Genomic DNA, 15,693 nt, shown 5'->3' on the forward strand with positions numbered 1-15,693 from the left:
GATAGGGTGGGGGATGAGTTGGGGAGATTTTTGCAGTTGTTTGGTGTTACAATAAATTATTCAAAAAACGCCTACACAACGTGTGTTTTTTTGTTTTTTGTTTTCCTTTTTTTGGGGGGAAGCCTTTTTATTCCTACCTCTCCTATTGCTCGAGGATTTACTTCGATTCAGTAGCTTTGGGGGACGGGCTAAGCGTGGTTTGTTGTTGTTGTGCCTGGTGACAGGCCGAAACAGAAGTGAAACCAACTCGACAACGGAAATTGTTAAATCTTGCGCAAAGGTGGAGGACTACGTGATTTCGGCTTGCCTTTCTATCTCAAGACAAAACAAAGCCCTTCCATTTATTTTAACTTCAAACTGTATAGTTTTCTAACTTCGTTCTTGATACCAGACTTTCTTCCTTCTGGCAATAGTCATATATTGGAGTTCGCAAACACTCTTGGTTTTTCTCTTGGCTTTTAAACCGCAAGTGCCCAAATATAAAGAACTATTGTATTAGAAGACGTAACCAATCACCAATAAAATGAGCAAACCACAGAGCATAACTGAAATAAACGCAGTTACACAATCACTGTTACGTATCTCACCCGAGTAGCGAGATGTCGAGTTACACAACGAAATGCCCTGGATGTAGAAAGGTTTTCAAAACTTTCTATTCTCTTAAGAAGCATGTTCGAGAGAGGTATGAAGACATAAGTAAGAACACACTTAAACCGGAATTCTTCGATCAGGAAGGAGCACCAGCATCTCTCCCTATTCCACTGGAAGACCTCGACCAAGAAAGCAAGCAGGGATACTGGATGTGGCTGGATGGAATTATTGAAAGAATGAGTTCCACATTTCATCCCCGACTGCCAGGTAAACTCAATGATATTTTTTCAAATTAGGTCAAATCACACCAGAAGTTACAAGCCTCTTTTTGGGACGGGGGGAGTAGGTTTTTTATGCGGGCGGGGGGGGAGAACAGAACATTAATTACTTGAGAAGACCTGTATCTAAACTGTTCAATTATGTATTCCTTTTCTTTGTCTGGGAGTAATTATACATTGCCTTACGTGATAGAGAAGTCAAATGGAAAATAAGACTAATCTCATAAAAATGTTACATTTGTGTTTGTCATGCAACATACACAAGCGTTGCGTGACAAGTCAAATAAAGGCCTTAGAAGGGTCTAAATTTTTAGCTAGTCTCCATTATGAAACTGAAAATTTAATAATTGCAGTTAGAACACTAATTTGTCCCGTCGATGCAGCTGTGTAAATACCGAATGGCCCTGAAGGGTTTCAAATTAAGATGTCCTCCATTAAAAATTTGCAGGGATTGCTTTCTGACATGTTATTTAATATTGCTAAATAACTGCTAAGGATTATTAACATATATGTATATATATTTTTTCTTTTCAGGGAGATGGGTGAAAATTGACAGCCACCAAGTACTGAAAAAGTACTTTGAATACTTCATTGGCTCAATGAAAGCACAAGTGAATAGTGTGAGACTGGTTTGCCACAAGTCCCAGCCGAGCTACCAGAGTCTCGCTGAAAAAATTTCGTGCAAACTCTTCGATGTTGATAATTTCCTGGAAGCCCTGGATGGAGGGAAGGTGTCATTCGACCAGTCCATGCTGTTTTGTGGGAACAACCGTGCAGATGAAGGTATAGCAAATGCCCCCCTTTCCGCTGAAGAGGAAATTGCTCGTGCGAAGAAGAGAGTAAATGAGCATGGAGTCAAAAGGAAACATCCGTCATCAGACCTCTCTGATAGTTGGACAAGGGGAGGGTAGAGCCACATGGGAGGTTGAGTTGATATGGTGGCCTGCCTTATATAAAATGTCAGACCATGGACAGCTTATAATAAGATTTTTTCTTGAGAAATGTGAATTTAGATTTTTTAAATTTCTTCACAGTATGCCTCAGATGAGTGAGATGTTATTCTTGCCAGGAAAGAAAACAAAAACCTGATATCTTTGAGCTAACATGTAACTTTCTTTTCAGTATATGGACAATACAAAGGTTTTTGGCCAAGTACTACTTCTTTTTTTGACCAAGGTGCAGAACCAAAACAGAAGTAAATCAACATTGAGATTGTTCATTTATTTTTGCAAAGAATTTTCCCCTTAGTTTTGTGCGCTTCATGGAAGTGATTTTGTAACAAACCCTGTCAAAAATTAACTGGTCTCATATTATATTGTATTGTGTAAATCCTAAGGTATATTGCACCAAATAAATATGATGAAATTCAGTGACAGGGTTTGTACTCTTTGAAGCTTTTAAAATTTCATGACTTTCCATGACGTTTGCTAGTTTTCCATGACCAAAGTTAAGCTGTCGTTCTCACAATAGTATCAAAACAATCATTTATTTCATGTATTTTTCGGTAATTGTGAAGAAGAGCTCCCCAAAAAACCTGTCGGCCGACTGTCGGCCAACAGTCGGCCGACAGTCGGCCGACTGTTGCCCAACTGTCGGCCGACTGTTGGCCGACTGTTGGCCGACAGTTGGGCAACAGTCGGCCGACTGTCGGCCAACAGTCGGCCGACTGTCGTCCAACTGTCGGCCGACAGTTTGTGTTATGTTTGAGGCCAAAGTGTTGGCCGACTGTCGGCCAACAGTCGGCCGACAGTCGGTGACCTGTTGGCAACCTGTCGGTAAAGTGTCGGTAACCTGTCGGCGGGACAAACTAAAATAATTGTAAGCATTTACGTGTCTATTGCTTCTAAACTACGCGAAAAGAGCTAAAGGCAGTTCATAACGATACCTTGAGCAGCACTTATACTACTAATATGGCTTTTGTCCACTGTTTTAGCGTTGGCTGGGATACTTGCCCACATTGTAAACATCATTCATACATACATGACATACCATAAGAGGCTGCGTTGCATTGTAGGGCGATTTGAAGGAAAACACTGTAGATAGCTGTTCCCATTGTAGACACTGTAGATAGCTGTACCTACTGTAGACAATGTAGATAGCTGTTCCCACTGTAGACACTGTAGATAGCTGTTCCCATTGTAGACAGTGTAGATAGCTGTTCCCACTGTAGACACTGTAGATAGCTGTTCCCATTGTAGACAGTGTAGATAGCTGTTCCCACTGTAGACACTGTAGATAGCTGTTCCCATTGTAGACAGTGTAGATAGCTGTACCTACTGTAGACAATGTAGATAGCTGTTCCTACTGTAGACACTGTAGATAGCTGTTCCCATTGTAGACAGTGTAGATAGCTGTTCCTATTGTAGACACTATATATGGGCATACATGACGGTTAAAGAATAACGTATGACTCTAATTTGCATATATTCGTGATAGCGTATCATGAAATTACGACCGAAGTGTTTGTCTCCTCTACTAACTATGTATTGATACGTAGCTTATGGTTTTCAGAGTTTTTAGCAGAGTTTTCGATTAAATTATCTTCCAATGCGATTCTTAGATTGTCTGGTGTGTTGTAAATTACGCAAGTGATATATCCTATACGCATCTGATAATGATCGGTAAGTAGGTGAAGTCTCTCGAGTCATACATCACCATTACGGAATGTCACGTTAACTGCTCGTTTTTACCACAATTTTTCTTTTTTCTTAACCGATCGGTAACCTGTTGGTTAGCTGTCGGCCGACAGGATTTTTGGGGAGCTCTTCTTCACAATTACCTATTTTTCAGCAATATAATGCACAATACGTGTGCTTCTGTATATTTCTAATGAAGTTAAGGCCTGTTTCTTGTCTTTATTTGATTCAATTTTTTCTTCTTTTTGCCTTTTTACTTAGCCAAAAGCACATTGCTTTCCATGATGTTCCATGACCTTCACTTAAATTCCATTACTTTGTAGGCCTAGAAATTGAAATAATAAATTTCATGACTTTCAAGGTTATCCATGACCTGTGCGAACCCTGAGTGAACATATATACAAAGAACATTTTAAGTTCGGAGCAATTGCAGAATACCCGGCCCACCAAATGTCCTACTTAAAAAAGCTGCCAACGCGGTCCGCAGTCCCGAAGTCGATGAATGAAAAGAAAAGTGTTAAAGGGTAAGCAGTGAAATGAACTGCCACCGCGGTCCGCAGTCTTGCAGTCGTTGAATGCAAAATGTTAAAGTGAATTGCCACCGCGGTCCGCAGTCCCGCAGTCGTTGAATGCAAAATGTTAAGTGAATTGCCATCGCGGTTTGCAGTCCCGCAGTCGTTGAATGCGAAATGTTAATGCGAAATGTTAAAGTGAACTGCCACCGCGGTCCGCAGTTCCGTAGTCGTTGAATGAAAACTGTTAAAGGGCAACCGCTAACATGAACTGCCACCGCGGTCCGCAGTCCTGTAGTCGATGACAACCTTGTCCCCAGGGTCTCTCTTCTTTCCTTCCTTGGAAAGAAAGAAGAGAGACCCTGGGGTCGAGGTTGAGTCGATGAATGAAAAGTAAAACACACTGCCACCGCGGTCCGAAGTCCCGTGGTCGATGACTCAAAATTTTATAACTCCAAATAATAAAATGATTGTGACCAGGGTCCGCAGTCACGTAGTAGTTAAATAATAATTGAAAATAACGGCCAGTTTTTAAGTGGCGTTTTTAGGATTTGTGGATTAAAGAACGAGGTGTATGACATGTTGAGTGTCCTTGTTTCGATTCATTGCTAAATGAAGTGGCTGTTGATTACTTTTGTTGTAATGGCTCTTATGCAAATTTTGATGACCACAGTTGGGAGGGAGATATCCAACAACGCGTGAAAATTTGGCACTTGCGAGGTAACATTTACGCTACTCACGAGATCTATGGAGACGCGGGGGTAGGATATCAGCGCTTGTCTATGTCGCTGGCTTTAACATGAAAAATATTTGACTTGAATTACTGAAGGAAATTATTCGACTGAAGGTAATGAACCATTGGCTGGGTAATGTCTCTGTGAATTGGTTTAGTAAAACCACTGTCAAACTCATTACATGTTGCTGGTGCTGTGGTTGGATACAAGTCGGGTTTTGACTTCACAAAGACTTTGCTTGTCGCTCTGGCCCTTGGAACACGGAATTGCTCTATTCTTCCAAACCCATCCGCCTGCAAGGATTCTGTGGCGCGCTCCGTGATACTCTGCCTCAGCGATTGTTCGAGAGGTTCTCTTTCCATGCTTAAAGGCTCTGTACGTTACGGCTGGTTCAGGTGACAAAAGGATGCTCTCCTTAACTGAATCGCTCGTTGGTTGTTCGATCATTTTATCGCAAACATAATTGGTGATTTCTTTAAGGGACTAGAGGAAAACGAGAGGGAATCACACAAGAATTAAAGCATGTAAGAAACGGGTTGGATAGCGAAGTCAAGATTCAAGTAGTGTTTTACAACGAGTTCGCTACTTCAATGTCAAATTCGCTATGGTTTAAGGAATTAATTATCATCTAGTTAGGGGGTCAAATATAATAAATTCAGTTCGAAACACAATGCAGCGGAGTAAAAGTTACAAACTTTGCTATATAAAATGTATAGGTTCACTGTAAACAACGACGCAGTAAACATGCACTGGATAGAAAAAGCATTTAAGGAAAGGTAGGTAAAATGCGACTTATTAGAGGAATCTGTTGCCTTTAAAATCAACTTCTGTTGTTTTACCTCACATAAGATTCCCTTCTGTCCCTCAAGATGGTGAAGGAAGTCTGTGGCATTCTCCAGCTTCGACTTGCTAATTTTGGTTGGAGGTTCAGTGGAAGGGACGCCAGCGAGCAGTTCGGCCATTACGTGATTAAAGACATGTAAGGCTGCAGCTAGGCAGGGGACAAGTTCTGGTGTCTTGGATTTTGAGAGGCACTTTGCCCTCTTGAATTGCTTCATTTACCTCTGCGATAAACTGGTCAATAGTTTCTCGTAAAAGGGAGATTGCATCATCTTCAAAGGTGTATACTGTATTGTTGGCAATATTCTTAATAGCCTGGAAGACTTCCTCAAAATCGCTGATGACTTCGGTTGATAGGTCGTCTTTAGCAGCCTCCATTTCTGAAAGGGTAGGCCTGAAAGCTAGAGAAGTGGCAAATAAAATTCTGTCGATTAAACCGTGGCCATGGTCCATCTTCGCGATGAGCTTGGCGGCGTTTAACAACTGTGTTGAGCCAAGGATGCTAAAAGCGGTGTTAGATGGTATAACTCTCCTGTCTTCTGTTGAGTAGTGATACGAACAGTGCTCACCAGAGAACAGTTTGCAAAGTAGTTGGACGTCTCCAGTGGCGTTTTCCTCGTCCGTCTTCATCAATTTGTTGAGTACGTCAAACACCTCCGGAGATAAGAGAATGGCTTTCTTGTTCCAGGCCAGATGCTTGACCAAACCTGACGAGGTTGTTTTGCTCAGTACAGTTAAAGCTACAATGCAGGTCAAAAGTAGTTGGGACACCTGTCCAATAATCATGTATTCCAAGTAAAGTTGGCTTTTTGGGGTCACAATTGGAGCGTACCACCCCCCTCCCCCCCAAACAATGTTGGAAGATGCAGATAAACAGTATTTTTGTTGAAATCTGTGTTGTAGTGTCAAATCTCAACATTGCTTGGGGGGGAGGGGGTGGGGGGAGATTATTTCAGTAGTATCTCGCTAAGTGTCCCAACACTTTTGACCTGCATTGTCTGAAAACGACTAGTTGGGAAAAAGTGCTGTTAACGTGGTCAAGAGATACCAAGTTTCTGGCATAACTATAATACGGAATTTGCGACGGTAATAAACGATGTTTGGCGTGACCAAACGAGTGTACGAATGCGCGCGGACGGCGTTCTAGTGAAATTTTGACTAGTGTGACGTTATGTATATGCATTTGAAATGACTTAAAACTGCGCTGTTTATTGGAAAACGTTTGGAGTGTTAGTTCTGTCAATGTTTTAGCGTGAAAAGAAGTGGAATATGGTTTTCACAAAACAAATACTAGCATCGAAGAGAGCATTAGCGTGGTATTTAAACAAATACAGTCACTATTCGTATCGATTAATCGCACAAGATTGTGGAATTTCAAAATCGAGTGTACAGAGAATATGCAGTGGAGAACTTCCCGGAACTGTTAAAGAGTCTTCAACTTCCACGAGAACCGGGAGACCAAGACAACTAAGCCAACGGGATCTGAGATTACTGCTCCGTACAATGAAACAATTACGGAAAAGGAATGTCCACGTGACAGTCAAGGGGTTAGTGGAGGAGAGTGGCCTTAATTTTGATAGAGCGAGTAGAAGAACATATTCTCGATATTTAAATGAGCTCGGGTACTCATACTTTTCAGCTAGGAGAAAGGGGATTCTGCTTGAAAACGATAAAAAGTTGCGCGTGAAATTTGCTCGTAAAATGAAGCGGGAGGTGGCAAGAAATTCTGAATTCTGGACTAACGAAGTTTCGTTTTATTTGGATGGTGTATCTTTCGTGCATAAGTATAATCCACAGAGCGGCGCAGCCTCGAACAGATCAAGGGTATGGCGTAGGAAAGACGAAGGCCTTGAGGTAACCGCGAAGGGTTCGAAAGAGTTGGCCGGAGGGAGAAGATTGCATGTTGTGGTGGCGATAGCATACGGGAAAGGAGTTATTCTAAAAGTGCCGTACGAAAAAATGACCGGTGATTTTTTTCGAAACTTCACAAGGGAACATTTCAACATTACGTTTGCGCAAGCTGGTCCCAAAACAGATGGAAGACGTTTATTTGTTATGGATAACGACCCGTCGCAAACAAGCAGGTTAGCTAGGGATGCGTTAGAAGAGATAGAGGCTGAATTTCAGGAAATCCCTCCGCGTTCACCGGACCTAAATCCTATCGAGAACATATTTCATCTTGTAAAGAGATATTTAGAATCCGAAGCAATATCTAGAAATATCACAAGGGAGTCGTTTGAGGAATTTCAAGCTAGAGTTTTAAGAGCTTTTGATTGTATTTGTACTGAAACTATAGATAACACAATTGCCAGTTTGAACAAAAGGATAGAAGCTATCCTTGCCTCTAAAGGCGGTAGAACCAAATATTAATCACGCAATGCGGAACTGTGAAAACTGAACATGCTTTATTATTTACACTTCAGTATATTCTGTGAATTTCTAAAGCGTGTAAAGTGTAACTTCATTTTCATGCTATCTGAGGAAAATGCTTGTGTAAATTGTAATTGTCACTTTGTAAAACTCGTGAAAACGAGAAGTTTATCACATGCGTGACATTTGCATTTTGTTGACGTAAAGAACTGAACATTACTCACTACAATACTCACTTTAAATAGTGGAGATTTATGCAAACTGAAAACGTATTTGACATTAAATGAACACAAATTTAGAAAGTATGTATGTTTTCTTTAGTTTGAAGAAACTATTTCTTTCATTATATGAGTTATTGCGCATTTTCAACTCAGTACTCAGTAAAAGCACAAGAAAAGAAAGCTATTAATTAGCTCTTTATATAAAACATTCAATTTACTGAGTAATGTTGTAAACTCTATTCAGACACGTTCCTTTGGAGCGCATTATACAACAATTGTTTTTATATACTCAACAAGAGTAGCCGGCCATAGTTTATTTTTAAACACTGTTCTTCATTGATGCGAAATGAATGCAAACGTTACTGAGTATTGTCGCGAGCATCATGTCGCCGTCAGTCAGCAATGTAAACATTGCTAGAATTCTCTAGAATGAATCGTGCAAAACAATGTCCACAGGGCGCGATTTCTCGCTGTTCACTCTGTGAAATGGGCTTCCAGAACCGGAAAAAAGACCATCTAATGTCCATCATCTTTGTGTTTGTCTGATCTATTGCACCAGCTCTAATGAAAACAATCGGGGCATCCGATGTAGCAAAAAAAGGCGTGTCGCGCGTTAGTTCAATATCTCTTAAACAAAAGTTCTTTGGTGCGGGTAAATGGATTGTATCGCCCTTTAGCGCCTGGAGAAGATCAGCCCACGCGATTATTGTTGGATTCCACCGAAAGTCATTCAAAAGAATGACTTCTGCTTGTTCCGCACCAACCCATGCGAAGGAGCCCGTTGCTGGATTACAGAACGTGTTATAAATTATTTTCAATGGCGATAACATAAAAGTCTTTCCAGAATTGGCAGTTCCATACAAATAAATATTCCGAAATTTTCCTCGACCTTTAGACAGGGCTGTATAAATTGCATTGCAGAAAACCGAGGGGATTATTCCTTGGTTGTCGAGAACCTCATTTGCCGCCACAAACCACCTTCCTTCGCAACCGTCCACGCATGGCGCATCTTTAGATTCTTGTAAGAGCTGTATTCGCGATTTCTTCAGGCGAAGACACTGCTCTTCAGCGTGAGAAAATTCTTTCGCTAATGATAATGCTTAATCCACCGCTTTATTCCCGCGGTTTGCTATAAACTCGGCCAGACAGCGTTTTCCTTCTCGTTCTTGAACCATCGCCAAACATACAGGCTCCAGCCTTGTGGATATTGACTTCTGTTGAATTAGTTTACAAACGTCAAAAACACTTAGCCGTGGATCTTTGATCTTTCTTTGCTTCGATACCCCGCCTAGTTTGCGTTTTCTTTTGTTAGAAGCGATTGCATTTTCCGTTCGAGGACAAGTAGTTAAGTCTGGATGACCCACAGAATGAACCGCTTCGAGGTCTGATTTCGTGACATACTTGTAGGCGCTGTAATATGTATTGTGGCGGTCACTGAAATGAACTTCGATGTGGGATTTTTGGCTTAAGTATCTCTTTACTTGTAGCCATCTACCTCTCTTCTTCAGTTTTACCGCCATGTGAAAATGGTACTTGTTGAGATCGCCATCGGCATCGGTAGTGGCATGACCCTCCATGCTTACCACCCAGTGAGAGATTTCAACGTTAAAGCTATTCCATGCCTCTATTATCGCTTCGCCAAACATCTCTCTACGGAACTTTTCAGTGTCTGCGCGACTGTACGTTATAATGTAAACAACTCTCTGGCTTTCTGAAGCCTCCATTTTCTCATTGAGGACAACACTCTAAAGAGCTTTCAGAGCCACGCGCTCACAGTATAACACGATTTCTATGTAAACAACAGACCTTGTGGGCAGCGGATGGCATATCCGATTTAATAAACAAAACACCACGTTTTGAACTCTTTGAAAGTGAAATAAAGCTCATCGTTTCTTAAGCGTTACAACAGTGTGAACATGCAAGTTGTTATTTTTTACCCCGACTCACTGATCTGCATGGTATTCATTTGTCTATCTTTTTCCTGATAGACACCTGTTGCGCCTTTCCCTTATCCATACTCTAATATGACAATACGAAAAGTGCGGCAATTGAAATTCCTTGTATATTGTTCACAAATATGTTCTTCTTGCTTACCAAACAAGAGTTCTCATAAGAAGCCCCGCTTTTCATCAACCAATAGGCCACAAACCTGATCTCTTTCAAATACTCACTTTCAGACAATGCAGGTCAAAAGTAGTTGGGACACCTGTCCAATAATCATGTATTCCAAGTAAAGTTGGCTTTTTGGGGTCACAATTGGAGCGTACCACCCCCCTCCCCCCCAAACAATGTTGGAAGATGCAGATAAACAGTATTTTTGTTGAAATCTGTGTTGTAGTGTCAAATCTCAACATTGCTTGGGGGGGAGGGGGTGGGGGGAGATTATTTCAGTAGTATCTCGCTAAGTGTCCCAACACTTTTGACCTGCATTGTAGGTCCGAGGCTTCCAGGGGATGTTGGGCTGCATGCTGTATCGCATATGATTTTCCTGTGTAGCAAAAAAGTGTCTTGTTTAAGACAAATGGAAACCGCCTTAACAAAAATTAGGGTTAACTTAGAATGAGACTGAGTGGGTTTGGAAGACTAACCAAATTTCAATCTAAGCCATGTATGATGTTGCCGAACAGAGGAAAAAGATGGGAAAGTGTTGGTAAAAGGACGGTAAAACCAAATATTTTATACTCACCAGTCCCTGGATAGCCAACAAATATGGTGAACAGGTTAAGAGGCTGTCTGTGGGTGGAAGGGTCAACCCGGGCGTCGTTGCATGCAAGGATAAAGGCAGTTGTAGTCAGCAAAGTGGGAATAAAATAGCCTTCAGAGCTTCCAACCGATACAGCGTTATTTTTAACAAAATGGTGTACTTCGTCGTTCGTGAAGAGCTTGCTGTAAGGAAATTGTATAGAATTCAATCGCCGCTGTAAATTCACCCATGTCTGTTCGTTTTGCTTGTTAAGCTTGGAAATGGTATACATTCTGGATGTGTTTAAAAACATGAGAAACCTTTTTGAGGTGAGAAGTTTTCATGGCACAATAGGTGATTTGCAACCAATCTCTACAGACATAGATAACAATGCTGCAATGTACAATTGCTGGTGGACGAACACAAGCAGCTAATGAGAGATCTTTTGGTTTCGTCCACCAACATGGCACTCACGATCACTGATGCGAAAGAAGTGAAAGTGAAATGGCGCTTTGAAAAGCATGTACAGAAAAGTGCAGAATATTTATTAATATGCATTTATAGTTTTGATTTGTCCTTACATTTCCTTCTTACATTAAATAACATATCATATCTTTATGACAGACAGAGGGAGGCGGCTTTTAAAATTAAAACAGGTAGTTAGACATATTGTTAAAAATTTCTGTTGTTTTTTGTTGCTGTGTGGCTGGCTGTTCTTTGGATTGACTTGAATGGTTTGAATAAACGAATGGAAAGGCGCGTGGTTAAAGAAATAACTACTGACTCTTCAATTAGCATTTACTTGGTTAATTCGCGGGTGTTAAAATAGTAAGTGGAATGATGAGAGATTTACAAGCGTCTTTTCATAACGTTACCGGGTAGTTGAATAAGCTATTCAGTCAGCAGAATCTGTAGTTTTGTAGTTTCCAGCAACAAAATGAACGAAAAGGGGACGCAAGTGTCAATAGGAGCGAAAAAACCACGTCAAACCAGCACTGGGACACAAACTCCACCTGGACCCCTAAACAAAGATCAAGAGATACAATGTGGAATGGCAAAGGGCAGTTATGCGCGAGATGAGAGAAAGGAGAAAAAATGGAGTTACGATGACCTGATTGTTGTACTGAACGATAAAGACAGACTTATTCAGTGGTTAATGGGGGAAGGTTTGCTGCCCAAATCTCGGTTATGTTCTGTTTGTGGAAGCGACATGATCCTTGTTAACTGGGTAATGACAATCTGCGAGCCAGCGAGCCACGCGAGTCATGCGAGTCATGCGAGCCATGCAAGTCATATGTGCGAGCCATCAAAAATTTTGAAATTTGGAAAAAAAAATGTAATTCATACTACGGAGCACAATTAAAATCGGTTTTTACTCACTGTTTACGTCTGTTTTCCCTCGCTCGATCAATCGTGGGCTCCATCTTGTTTTTGAAATCATCTAACTCGTGCCAGTCTTTGCTCTTTGTAGGCTTCTCTCTTGAGTCTGGGTTGAGGTATCGCTTTTCTGAATCTCTCTACGGACATCACGCTGTGGACTTGCTAAGTCTTTTTCTAATCGTCTACAATCCAAGGACCATTATTTTTACTGCATCTAGGGTAAGTAATCTGCTTTTATAATATTATTTTCATTGTTAATGTGATGAATTATTTATAACTTTCGCAAATGTTTTATGCAGTGAAGTGTGCTTGCGAGCAGCAGAGTGGTTAACACAACAACATAAATAATAATCCCCAGTTCGCATGGTGAACTAATGCGGTCAATTTACTGTTCTGACCTCGACAAAAAAACAATATGTTCTTGACTTATTTGACGTTGAAAATTGCACGCGCTAAGTTGACTCCTACTAAATCACGAAACCTTATTAGATTAAAATATGCCATATTTGAAAGCGAAGTAAAGTGTATTTATCAGTATTCATACTCGTCGTTTTCTGTTCGAGTTTGAGTGTCAGCTATTAGTGTTAGATTATGTTATGGTAATGTTGAAAATTCCCTTCTGTCCTTTTAGATGGCAAGTAGACACACGCTATGTCTTCTGGAGGCATCCAGACTAGGTCTCATCCTGGATTATGATCCAAGTGGTGAAAGAAATCGGTGCTTTTACCAGTGTTTGGGGAAGCATTTAAGAGTTGATAAGGTTGAAGATGTTATTGATGCATTGGAGAACTACATGCTTCATAACAGGCTAGTTCCTATGGAAAATGAGGTAAGTGTGTTTCATTTTGTACAGGATTCGGCCCAGGGGGTGGGGGGGGAATCCCATATAAAAGCTATACTGCCGCCCTTCCGGGTAGGGTTTTTAGACCTTTGGCTCGTAAACAGGGTAACAGATTCAAAACATTTTGAAGGATCTAAAATTTGGCATAAATTCGAGCAAAGACCTACATGTACCTTATAATCATATAAACAGGGTATCATATTTTCATTTTTTCCAGCACATTTTTAGGCATAAACAGGGGCATGAGCTTGGCGGAACCCTCTACCCAAACTTAGGTTGAGTGCCTTTCCCTGGGATTTAAAAAATACTCTGGTTTATCGGTTTATTTTTTATTTTTCCAAAGTTTCCTTCTTTGGTCTCATACTGATAATAAAGTTTCGAAATAAGAGTACCAGGTACCATGGAGACCAAAGTAGCTGCACCGCAGCTTTTTTACAAGAAAAAGAGAAACAATTACAAGGTTAAATATGTTGTTGCTAATGGACATTGACATGTAAGTCCAGAATGAAATAAAGAATCAGAATGGAAGTAGAAAAATAGAATAAGATAGATTTCTTCTTGTGGTTTCCTTCAAATCCATCTATTTCTGGATTTGTACATTTTTTCTTCACTATGAAATCATGGGTTAAACTTTATTATTATTATCATTATTATAGACTTGAAACCCTGTTTGTTGTCTGTTATAATGCAGGATGGTTCATTTGCACCAGAAGACCTGTTTGGTTTTCTCACCGATGGGGACTTTCAGGCTCTAGGAAGACGACCCAAACATGGCATTATTGCCCTTAGAGATGAGATGGCAAACCATGTTGTAATTCAATCTGCAGCCTCTCTCTTTGCACTGAATATCCACATCATTGATGCGATGGGTGTAAGTACCATGTTTTGCTATTTACCCTTAATTTTCTTGGGGGTGGGTTTGGGGGAGAAACTGCCCTCCTTTTCTAGGAGGGTTTTGCCACTAACTGAAATCCCTGGATCCACCCCAGATTTTCATAGCCATGTTTGCATTCATTTGGACCACTCAGGGGTTGAGGAAAACCCCCAAGCAAGCATTTGAAAACAGAAGGCTCTTGTGTTGCAATTCCAACACCCACACACACACACACACACACACACACACACACACACACACATGATACTACAATTGTGGTCAATCTGTCTAAGCAAATTGACTGCAATTGATTGAATCAATTAAGTCAGCAAAATCAATGATAATTTTTGTAACAATTTTTACCCCCCCACCAAAAAAAACCACCAACACACCTGATACTACATATGTGGTCACTACAGCATGTTCAGCAAATTAACTACAATGTACTGAATTAGTCAGCAAAATCATTGATAACTTTTGCTTTTCACTCTTAGAGAGAGAATATAACTGCCCCCTTATGTGGTCAAGGCAAGGAGGACGTATGTGTTCCATACACAGGACATCATTATATGCTGCTGGCACCTAGTCCTAGGAATGCCAATTTTGTGAATAATGGTTCTTCTGTTACAGGTAAACATTTTCCCTTTGCTTATTCAAGAAAAACACATTATGGTACATTTTGTATTGTACAAAGGATGACAAAAATGTATGTTGTCTTATCTGCAGTACCTGTGAAACACAAGGGAGCTCAGCCATTCCTTTATTCAGGACCTGAACTTTACAACCCTGGTGTTAGTATTTTTAGAGGCCAGCCAATGGGGGTAAGTTCCGGCTTCAGATTTTCTGGTAACTTTTAAGATCCAAGAGTCTACTTAAATCACAATCAAGGATTACACATTAAACTTCAGCTGTGGTCCACTGATCCTTAAACCTACATCTATTGACCCCCAACAATGTTGTCTCCCTCCCCCATTGAAAGTGTTATATTCCATTTTTTAAGTTGCCCACTAAATAATTTAACCCAAGTTTTGGTGTTGGCATTCCATACAGTATACTTTAATGTTTATGTGACCGTCACTCACCATAACATGTTACAATTTCAATGAACCCAAATTTTTATATTTTGTGTTAAAATTTCATAACAATATAGTTTTGATCTTTGTCTCAAAAGTTGGGTAATGTGAAAGTAGAACCATGTCAGAATCAGATGGGACCAGGAAATATGCCAGATTCATCAGTGATCGTCATTTCAGACGAGGATGATCAGGATATGGAGAATGTCCCTAATAATCCTCTCAAAATAGTAAGTACTAGCAACTACAACACAATGATTTCCCCTCATACAGCACATTACTGTACATCAGGCTCTGAGCAACATGAAAACCTCTCCAGAACCCCTGCATATTGCTCCTTATGTTAAATGATACCTGTTTAAAATAATAATTTTTAATAAGGCTGTTTGCTTTTTATGTTTATCTACAACAGTTCTTGTCATCTGGGGAAAGCAGTGACAACAATTTGGTTATGGTGTCAAAAAAGTTACAAAGAAAGAGAAAAAGACAGAAAAAACAGGCAAAAGTAAGTACAATAAAACCATCTAAATTGCCTTTTCTAGAAAAGCAATAGGCTGCGTAAATCAGAATGTAACTTTTTGCAATAATCCCCCCCCCCCCTGGGATATTGACTTAGAATTACACATTAACCCTAGAACACTTAAGCAAAAAAAGTCACAA

The 15,693-nt window shown here is 40.4% G+C and overlaps 1 pseudogene; it reads right to left on the reverse strand.

Annotated features, from left to right (window-relative positions):
* Positions 1–4,837: 4,837 nt before the first annotated feature.
* Positions 4,838–11,476, reverse strand: LOC137977430 (uncharacterized; annotated as a pseudogene).
* Positions 11,477–15,693: the final 4,217 nt, after the last annotated feature.

Source organism: Montipora foliosa, chromosome 11, assembly GCF_036669935.1.
Source record: "Montipora foliosa isolate CH-2021 chromosome 11, ASM3666993v2, whole genome shotgun sequence".
Lineage (NCBI taxonomy): Eukaryota > Metazoa > Cnidaria > Anthozoa > Scleractinia > Acroporidae > Montipora > Montipora foliosa.